The 10799-nt window shown below is 41.2% G+C and overlaps 1 pseudogene; it reads left to right on the top strand.

Moving 5' to 3' along the window:
* The first annotated feature begins 3876 nt into the window (after window positions 1-3876).
* Window positions 3877-9193, top strand: LOC141411410 (vomeronasal type-1 receptor 90-like; annotated as a pseudogene).
* The last annotated feature ends 1606 nt before the right edge of the window (window positions 9194-10799 follow it).

Below are 10799 nucleotides of genomic sequence, written 5' to 3'. Positions count from 1 at the left end.
ATATGTGTGTATATGTACACTTTTGTGTGTGTTGTCTATATGTATATATAGACATATTTGTGTATATGTACATGTATATGTCTGTGTATACATATGCATGTGCACATTTGTGTGTTGTGTACATGTATGTGCATGTGTATATATGTACGTGTATGTGTGCACACATGCATGCTGGGGGTGGAACCCAGGGCCTCACACAATCTAGGCAGTTGCTCTACCACTGAGCTACCTCCCCACCCTTCATTGTAGTTCTGATTGCATTTCTCTGATGGATAATGACATTGAGCATTTTTTCAGGTGTTTGTTGGCCATTACTGTTTCTTCTTTTGAGAAGTGTCTATTATCATTTGCCCATTCATTGACTGGATCACTTGTTTATTGAGTTCTTTATATACTCTCTGGATATTACCCCTCTGTGAGATGAGCAATTGGTGAATATGCCCTCCCATTTTGTGGGTTGTCTCTTCACTCTGTTGACTTTCTTTGCTGTGCAGCAGTGTTTTAGTTTGATGTGATCCCATTCATCAAGCTTTGCTTGTGTTTTCTGGCATACTCTTCTTAAAATCATAGTCTACCAGTGTCTTGAAGTGATCCCCAAATGTTTACCCCTGTGGTTTTGGAGTTTTGCCTCTTACATTTAGGTCTTTGATCATCTTGACTGGATTTCTGCACAGGGTGAGAGGTAGGTGTCAAGCCTACTGCATGTGGATGTCCAGTTTTCCCAGCACAGTTACTAAACAGGTTGTGCTCTCTCCAATATCTGTTTTGGCACCTTTGTTGGGAATCAGATGGCTGCGGATGTGCAGGTTTCTTTCTGGTTTCCCTGTTCTGGTCATTGCTCTCCACATCTGTTTTTATGCTAACGCCATGCTGTTTGCAGTAGTTATGGTTCTGTACTTTGTCTTGATCAGATACTCTGATGCCTCCAGCTCTTCTTTTTGCTCGACGTTGCCTGGACTATTCAGGGTCCTTAGTGCTTCCATATGAATTTTAGGATTGCTTTTTCTAGTTTTATATTTAATGGGGATTGCACTGAATCTGTAGATTTGCTTTGGGTAATATGGGCATTGTAACAATTTTAGATCTTCCAATCCCTGAACTTGTGAGGTTTGCCCTCTTTTGTGTCTTCTCCAGTTTCTTCAGTCAGTGTGTTGTAGTTTTCGTTGTATAGGCCTTTCACATTCTCGGTTACATTGATTACTACGTCTTTAATTTTGTAGCTATTTTGAATTTGATTGCTGTCTTGATTTTTCTCAATAAATTTGGTATTAGTGTTAAAAAACCTCTTATTTTGTATGTTGATTTTGTATCCTGTTGTTTTACTAAATCCATTGATCAGTTCCAATAGTATTTTGGTGGAAACTATGGGTTTTCTATGCATAAAATTATATCATCTGCAAACAGATAATTGTGTCTCTCTTTATTTCTATGCTTTTTATTTATTTATCTAACCTAGTTGATCTGGCTAAAACTTCGTTACTAAATGGAATAAGACTGATGAGAGCAGACACCTTGGATTTCTGATCTTAGAGGAAATACTTTGTTTTTCCCCACTCAGCATGATGCTGCCTGTAAGCTTTCATAAGCAGCCTTTATTTTGTTATGATCCTTCTATACCTAATTTCTTTGAGGCTTTTTATCATAAACAGACATTGACTTTATCAAATGCTTTTTCTACATCTATTAAGATATCATTTGTGTTCATTTTCTTGATGAGCTATATTATGGTTAATTATTTGCATATGTTGAGTCAACCTATATTCCTGGGATGAAGCAAACTTGATGATACTGAATGATCGTTTTGAAATTCAATTTGCTAGTATTTTGAGGTGAATTTTTGTGTGTATGTTCATCAGGATATTGGTTTTCTGTTTGTTGTGTCCTCTCATTTTGGTAACAGGGTAGTGCTGGCAACATAATACGTGTTTGGAGGAACTCCCTCCCCTTTGATTCCTTGGAATAGTTTGAGAAGAATTCACATTAGCTCTTCCTTAAGTGTTTGGAGAAAATTTGTATTGTAGCCAACTGGTCCTGTTCTGTTCTTTGTTGGGAGAGACTTTATTATTATTATTATTGATTCAATCTCATTACTTGTTATCAGCCCTTTCAGGTTTTTATTTCTTTGTGGATCAACTTGGTAGAACAGTGTGTCCAAAATCTGTTCATTTCTTCTATATTTTCCAATTTGCTATTGTGTGATGCTTCACAACACTCCCTAGTGAGTGCTTATGTTCCTAGGGTATGGTTACACCATCTACCTTTTCATCTCTGCTTTTATTTTTTAGCATCTTCTCTCTTTTTTCTTCATTGGTCTGATTAAAGGTGTGTTGAGTTGTACCTCTCCCAAATTCACCTCTTGGCACATCGATCTTTTGTATTACATCTTACGGTCTTACTTCCATTTAGTTTGTTCTGATCTTTGTTGTTTCTTGCTGCTAACTTTGGTCTTGATTTGTTCTTGCAATTCTAAATCCTGTGGATACACAATTATGTGGTTTAAAATATGTCAGTTTTTTATATAGACCTCATATTTCATACTTGCCTCTTAGTGTCACATTTGCTTCATCCAACAAGTTTTTTGGAATGTTGTATTTCCATTTTTTTGAGCACTTTTAAAATTTCCCTTCTGATTTTCTCAACCATTGAGCACTCAAAAGTGTGTTCTTATTCACTCTCCACACAGTTGCTTAATCACTAAAGTTTCTTTTGTTGTTGACTTCTAGATCTATTCTGTGTGACATGATTTCACACCAAGATATTATTTCAATGGTTTTGAAAATGTTAAGACTCGTTTTGTGGTCTATTATATGGTATGTGCTATAGAAAGTTCATTTACTGATGGAAAGAATGTATTGCCATTATTGGATGGAATATTTTGTAAATGCCTATTAAGTCCATTTTATCTATAGTATAGTGTAATTCTGATAATTTTTTTCTTGGCAGTACTTGGGATTGAACCTGGGAACTTGTACTTGATAGGAAAATGCCCTACCATGTGAGGTGTACTTCTACCCTTTTTACTTTATTTTTCAGGTAAAGTCTCATGTTTTCCCTGACTGGCCTCAGATTGCAATCTTCTTACCTCTTCCTCCTGCCTACCTGGGATTACAGGTGTGCACAATCACACCCTGCTTTTTGTTGATTTTTTTATCTGGGTGATGATATTGATGAACATGGGGTGTTGGAATGCCCTGCAACCTATCTTCCTTTAGTTTCGAGTCTTTGTAAATAAAACAATGGGTTCATGTACACTTATAATTGTTATAAGTTCTTACAGATGCCTTAATCATTGTATAGTGACCTTACTTATTCTTCAATTTGGACACTGGTCTCGTAGTTTTTACATGATTTTGTACCTACTACTGCAGAGGAGGAGACATAGTTTTATGTCATCTCTTTCAGAGAAAGCACAGGCCTCTTACTATCTCCATAGTGAGGAAAGCTTGGTGCTCATATTGCCACACAGTGCAGTCAGTGCAGGCCCGGCCCAGCCTCAGCTATGTCCAGCACTGCCTGTGATTTTTCTCACTGCCAATGTCCAGTGTCACCTGTGAGTATCTATTTTTCAGCTTAGTTCTTTTAAATTTTACTTTACATTTTATTCACAGCATCCTGAGTGTGTGGACCCCTTAGAGAGGGGACCAGAATTTCCCAGGGAGCAGATCTTCTATGGAGGAGTGGACTATGGAAGAGAGCATCCACCATTGGTTGCAGGCGAGGATTCTAAGAGCCCCAGGCACTCGTGGGAGGCAACAGAACCTAGACCCTAGTGTAGAGGCATTGTACAGTATGGGGTGGGGGTGAAGTGATTTGTCTTAGGATGAGAGACAGGGTGCCATCTACTTGATTGTGTCCTCCTGTCCCTCACCAGAGGTAATGAGGAAACTTCCAGGAAGTGTTGTGCACAGCTCTCCTCAGACTGCTGTTGTTCAGAAGAGAATAAAGTTAAGAGACAGGTAAATTGTTCTCCTGGGCACACCATGTTCTCTGCTCCCCAGTGGCTGAAAAGACAGCCTGCAGGGAGCTGAGCTGAACACATCCTTCCCTTAAACCAGGCAGAAGCCTGTCATCTACATGGAACTCCACGTGCCTCTGTCTGGCAAGTACTTCCTTATCCCACTGTACAGAACCAGTGGTGAGCGGGACTGGGCAGGTAAGGAAGGAGCCTAATCAGGTTCTAGTTGATGTTTTCAGTAGCCTTAGATTAGCCGCCAGCACCAAAGTCCTACTCAATCAAGGGGACGGTTTTCCCACAGTGCAGTGAGGAAATTCTCTTCCTTTAATTTTGAGACTCATAAAATTTATTAATAACTAATTTTAGCTTCCATTTGCTTTCCTTAATTAAGTAACTTTTACTGAGTAGTCATGTCAGTACTAAAGTTGTACATATTATGTTATCTAGTGATTTTAAACATTAGTTACCCACATATGTGTTTGCAGGGAAGTGATGTCTTAATTTCACGTTTATGAAACACACTCAATTTACCTTTCTTTATAAACACAGTGGAGATATTATTGATATCAGTGATTTCTATACATGAAAATGTAGAAAGAAATAAGGTTCACAAGGAGAGCAACCATGCACGGCAACCTCACACGGCTGTAAAATACCTGCTAGAATCTTCTAGGAAAACTTCCCTATCCACCTTCTACCTTCGTGAGTTACAGATTGCTGGTGTTAGTTCATAAACACATGCTGTACCAGTAAGGAAGGGTCAGGTGTGACTGCAGGGATTGTGAGGTGGCGGTGACATTCAATATTAAATACACAGAGATGAAGGTGGATTTCCCGTCCTGTCCCCAGAATACCTGGGAATGTATTTTCCAAGAGCTGGGGAGAAACAATATCTGCATCCCCTAATCTCTCCTGTGTTATTCATTTACACAACACTCATACCCTTTTCTCTACTAACAGGTATGCCTCAACTCATTTTATTTGAAGAAAGATTTAGGGCAGTTGAATTTTACTAACCTGGTCTCTCTCCTTATGTTTTAGGTTTGTTTCAAACTGTATCTTCACACACTTGTTATAAACAGATAAACATAAGCCAGCCTCCCTCTGTTACTAAGATACAAAGGACTTGATGATACAGCAAAGCCAGAGCTGTTTGGAAGGAAGCAGACAACTCTTATTTCATCTCTGGGTGTTTGGGGACATAGATTCTCCTGCAGGTCTGTCTGGGTTTCCCAGGAATGACAGTGTGGTGTCTAAGGTGAGGCTCCGCGGGGCTTCCTGATTCTTTACTTTAAAAGAACACTTTCTCTTCTACTGCTGTTTCTGAAAGTGTGTTTGCAAATATTGCAATTGTAAATACCCTAGCTGTGAGAGTGACCCCAAGCTACACTTGACAGTCCTGTCAGTTTACAAAAGCAATGGCAATCCTCACCTCTTTTTCAGAAATGACTGCCACTCCTTTGCCCACAATTTCTCAGGTCGCTGTTCATCACACTCCTGGATTCGTCTGTGCTGCAGCAGCACTGGGCGCAGCAGTGACATCTGTCTGGCTTTTTCTTCCCAACATGCAGCCCTCTCTCCCTAGTGCTCTTCCTACTTTTCAGATGGATTGTGCCACAAGGTAGTGCCTGCTGCCCAATGCAGTCACAGTCCCAAGCCTACCTGCTTGAAGGAAGACCAGTGTCCCCTCCCAGATCCCACCTTTTTATCACTCTGAAGTGTAGAAGGGATGGGAGGGATACAGTGATGGTGAAATGAGTGATATGATAATGACAGACGAAGTGTTCTTTTCATGTATGTTAAGTCTGCATATGCATTGCTAAGTGTTGGGAAATTCGTGCTATTTATATGTCATCTCATCCCTGAGAGCTAGGCATGATTTGCTTGTGTTGAAGATGTGAGAACAGATGTGCCTTCCCTTCCTCCTTCACCCTGGAACCTGCACATCTGAAAGATCACAAGAGCCCAAACATGCAGCGGGGTCTGTGGAGGGGTTTCCTCTTCCTGTCACGCTCTCCCCTTCTGTCCTGACCTCTGGCTCATGCCCATTGCCCCAGCACTTGTCACCAGTTTGGGGATATTTGGCGAAAACACATATCAAGGGCTTGCCATGGTTTGAGTAACTGCAAGGTGACACAACAGGTGACACGACTGTTTCCATGACCCACTGATAAGGGGTGTCTTGAACATGCCACCTTTCTCCTGAGGGAGGGACCCCTGCCTTCACTGTCAGCTCTAACTAATGAGTGCTCAGATTCTTCTTTGCCATTTCTTTTCCATGGATAGACTGTACAAGTGTGCTTTTCTGATCGCCCCACTTAACCTTTCCTTCCTCTTTCCACATGTAGATTCCTCAAGTGTGACACAGTTCAGAAACTCAGGTTATCTTCCCTGTGATTTACATCCTTATAACAGGATGGCAAGTCTTTCTGAGGGCAGCTTGGTTTCGCATCCTCACTAAGTCCTTATCTGAGGAGTGTGTCTTAGACCCGCCTGCTGCTGGCAGAGGGCTGGTGCTCTGCACCCCTTCTCCTGGGCCATGCCAAGAAATGAACGTGGCTGGGAATGGACGTGCTATTGTGTTTCTTGGATCTAATATTTATGAGGGTTCTTATTCACCAGAATGCTTTCTAAAAATGATATATCAGCACAGAAATTGCTGTATACCTTTCCTTGTAATACTTACATATTATAACATATTTTTATAAATTTGAACCAGACACACTTGCTGTGGTGATCTCAAGCAAGATGAACAGAAGATGACCAGAGAGATTTTTTTTTGTCCCTTCTTCCACTACATGGAGGAAAGTGAGTTAGTGTTTATGATTACATCAGATTGTGTTTGCACTGCACTCTGGAGAATGACCCTAGTTTCTCCTGCAGCCACTCATTTCATCTTGAGAAAGGATTTTCTAGTGGTGTAAAGCAATGATCAAACAAATCAAGAATTCCTGACTGTTACTGGAAATCCATGGCACCTGACTGCACATGATTTTCCTTGATATTCTTATTTTAGGGCTGTACTTTCCTAAGTCACACTGAAAGGAATGCCCAACATCCTTGTCACAGAAGCTGAGAATATTTTATCTGATGAGTTTTTCACTGCTATGTGTTTGTAAGGCTCAAGTGTTTAAATGAAAATAAAAGCCTGTATTTCACAGAAGTCACATGAGAGGAAGCAATTTCTGAACTGTTTTTTAATGTGAATTTTTAATGTTAGATGCTAATATGGATTTACTTAACTTTATTCTTTTAAAATATAATCAGTATATATTTTACCTCATATGAATCAAAAGCACAAATAGTCATGACATTTACATGTATAAAAATGTCACAGAATAAGAGGTTGGTGGTAGTGATCAATGTGACCCATAGAAGACTGGTCATGGGTGGCTCTTCGATTAAAATATTTCTATTGTTTTTCTGGGGCTTATCAGGAATACAAACCCAAATATGATGAAAGAGTAAATGGGGAAATTTATGGCCCTTTACCTGATCAATACTTGGGAAATAGATTAACTTTTCATAATGCTGCTGTAGAATGTTCATTTTAGACTCACAGTACATATTCTCATTTGTGGAAGCTAAAACTGTTGATCACAGAAGCAGAATAGTGCTCTCCAGAGGGGTTGGGAGAGGGTGGTTAGTGAGGATAGGACACAGTGGGGGTGTAATTCCCATGCTTTATAGGCCAACAGACTAAGTATAGACTACAAAATTACTTAAACATTTCAAAATAACAAGAGGAGAAGAATTTTAAGATTTCAAACACGTAGAAGTGATAAAATTGGAGATGGGAGTGCTAATTACCCTGACTTGGTCAATACACATTGTTTACATGTGCTCAATTTTCTATGATCTGTAGTGATTCTTAACATGTAGGAAAGCTTGATGCCTGAGGGAGCTCAGCAAAGAAGACACAATCCAGCTATAACTGGGAAATGATGGGGGAGGGGGAGCTTCTGGAAGGTTGAAGGGAACCTGAGAATGAAGGGGGAAAGGGTGCAACAGTTCACACATTTTAATAACAGCAATAGTGTTGGTTGAAATCAAGGTAGTGAAATTTTTTCTTCCTTTTCTCCTCAGATATTTCCTGTGTGATTCCTTGCCCCAGAAGATGAAAAAAACTGAACAACCCCATGGTATTATAAACATAAGAAACCATTTTCCTCTGAGGTTGGCACTGGGGTCTCAGCCAACACCATCCTTCTTCTCTACCACATCCCATTCCTTCCTGAGCACAGGCCCAAGCCCACTGACCTGATGACCATTGGCCTCTTGGCTCACCTAGGGATGTTGATAATCATGGGGTTCATATCTATAGATGCTTTTGTGTACCAGGGTCTTTGGGATGTAAGTCATTTCTCTACTTGCACAAGTTTTTGAGGGGCCTGTCCATTTGTGCCACCTACCTGCTGAGTGTCCTCCAGGCCATCACTCTCAACCCCAGAAGCCCCTGTTTGGCAAAGCTCAAACATAAATCCCTGTATCACAGCCTGTGTTCCCTTCTTTTCCTATGGGTCTTCTGTAATGGCCTTCAGTGCTCACTTCTCATTCTCTGCTGTTGACAACTCCAATTTCACTACACATGGTCTAATATTTGTCACTGAATCCTGCACTATCTTACCATGAGTTACTTCCTCTGGCACTTGTTTACCATATTAGGCATGTTTTGGGAAGTCTTCTTTAGGGGCTCATGGCCCTCTCCAGTGGCTCTATGGCGACTCTCTTGTGCAGGCATAGGAGGCAGTCCTGGCATCTGCACATCACCAGCCTTTCTGCAAAAGCCTCCCCAGAACTAAGGGTCACCTGGACCATTCTGCTGCTCTTGGGTTTCTCTGTGGTCATGTATCGTGTGGACCACGTCGTCTCCTCCTCAAGAATTATGTGGAACAATGACCCAATTCGCCACTGTATCCAGATGGTGGTGGCCAAAGGCTATGCCACCATCCATCCTTTGTTGTTTGTCAGTACTGAAAAACGAATTCTTAACTTTTTGAGATCCGTGTGGGGTTAACAGTGTTTGTGGAACTCCTGAATGCTGGGTAGGTCCTCTACATGTCAGTATACTGGCTTCTGAGTACATCGTGGCACACGCATGTGCTCACTGGGTTAAATAAATGTGGACGTAGGCATCTTTTGGGCAAACCTGTTTACCTTGAATCATTTGATGACATACATAATAGACCATTGAGGCACACACGTTTCTGAGGTCATGTGTGTTTCTGATTCATGTTGGCAAGGGATCCCTGTGTTATGGATCTCACCTTCATGGCCTGAGCTAGTCCAGACACAGATATGTGATAGTAGACAGTACTTTGTAGTCAGTCAGTCATCTTAGAGATCTGTATTTTGCCTAGGTAAATATGTAAACACTTATTACCACAGAATACCATATGAGCCATAAATTGTGCTTTCATGGACAAGTCAAAAATAACTGAATGTGGGGACATCAACACTCACAGTGGCATTACTAGCAGCAGCCAAGAATGAACAAATCAATGTCCCTAGGCAGATGAAGGCATAAGCCATGGAATATTATTCACCCTTAAATAGGAAGGAGAGAAACAGGAATGAGGGGGATTCCAAGATGGTGGCTAGAGTGAGGAAGCAGAAAGCATGCTTCCTTAAGTAAACTCTTGGAGAGTCGATGGAGATACACCTGGCAGGAAAAACCACCAAGAAGAGGCAAGACTCTGACACCTCCACACCCTAAGCCCTCACATAGCATCCCCATGCCATGTTAAATGGAGAAACCAGGAGGGCTCCCATGCTGCCAGACACCAGCTCCTAACCTGCTTGGGAGACCACCAGGTGAGCAAATAAGCAGCATGTGGTACTCCCTGCAATAAATCAGCATAGCCCCCTGGACAGACTGACCCCTGCCCAGGGAACAAAGAAAAAACAAACTGAACAATAAACAAGCAGCTGGAAAAAAAAAAGACATGTAGCAAAGAGGGCGGAGTGCCCTGGGCTCCGGAGAGTGAGGGAGGGGCACTGTCCCACACAAACTAAGCTAAACAAGCTGGCCAGAGAAGGTGGGAGTGGCGCCACCTCCCCAAGTGTGCTTGGAGAGGAGAATGCATCCAACAGCAACTAAAGTGTGGCACACTTCACAGGAGAGTGAGGGAGCGGCACCTCCCCATGCAAACTCAAAATAAAAAAGGACTGCAATTGCAACAGGTGGGTAGGACTGTATACTGGAGAAAACAAAAGGGGCATGCATCCAGGAGAACTCTAAGTGAACAAAGCCTGTGGGGCTAGGTCAGTGTAAAACTCATTCCCGAGATCTGCAATAAAGCCTGAAGCAGCAGCTGGCTGACAGTAGGTGGCAGGTGAGCTTCAGCCTCAGATAGACATTCACAAAGCTGTCTCCAGACTCTCTTTTTTTCCATTGATGAGATTGAAACTGTATTCGATTTGAATTTGGGATTTTTTCCCCCTTTGATGAGACAATGACACAACTACTACTCCAACACCAGGACTGGATGCTAAAGGACTAACACCAACTCTATTAAGACTGAAACTTTCTTGCATTTGAACTTGGGAAATTTTATTTTTTATTTTGATTGATTTATTTAGTTAGTTATTATCCTCTTCTTGTCTCTCTAGTGCCTGTTTAGCTCACTGTTAATTAGTACACTATCTATCCCTGTTTATTTCTTCAGCTCTGTTTTTTGTTTTGTGTATGTATGTATGTTTGTTTAGTTTGGTTTTTTTCCCTTTTTCTTTACCACCTTTGCTTTCCCTCTCATCTCACCCTTCCACTCTAGATATCACCATTGTTATTATCACAAGCTAAACAATACTGAATTACACACAGTACAGGGAGAGTAATAGTAGC

The sequence above is a fragment of the Castor canadensis genome, chromosome 10 (genome assembly GCF_047511655.1).
Source record: "Castor canadensis chromosome 10, mCasCan1.hap1v2, whole genome shotgun sequence".
Taxonomy (NCBI): domain Eukaryota; kingdom Metazoa; phylum Chordata; class Mammalia; order Rodentia; family Castoridae; genus Castor; species Castor canadensis.
The sequence above is the reverse complement of the archived record's forward strand: the minus strand, read 5'-3'. Positions and strand labels throughout refer to the sequence as shown.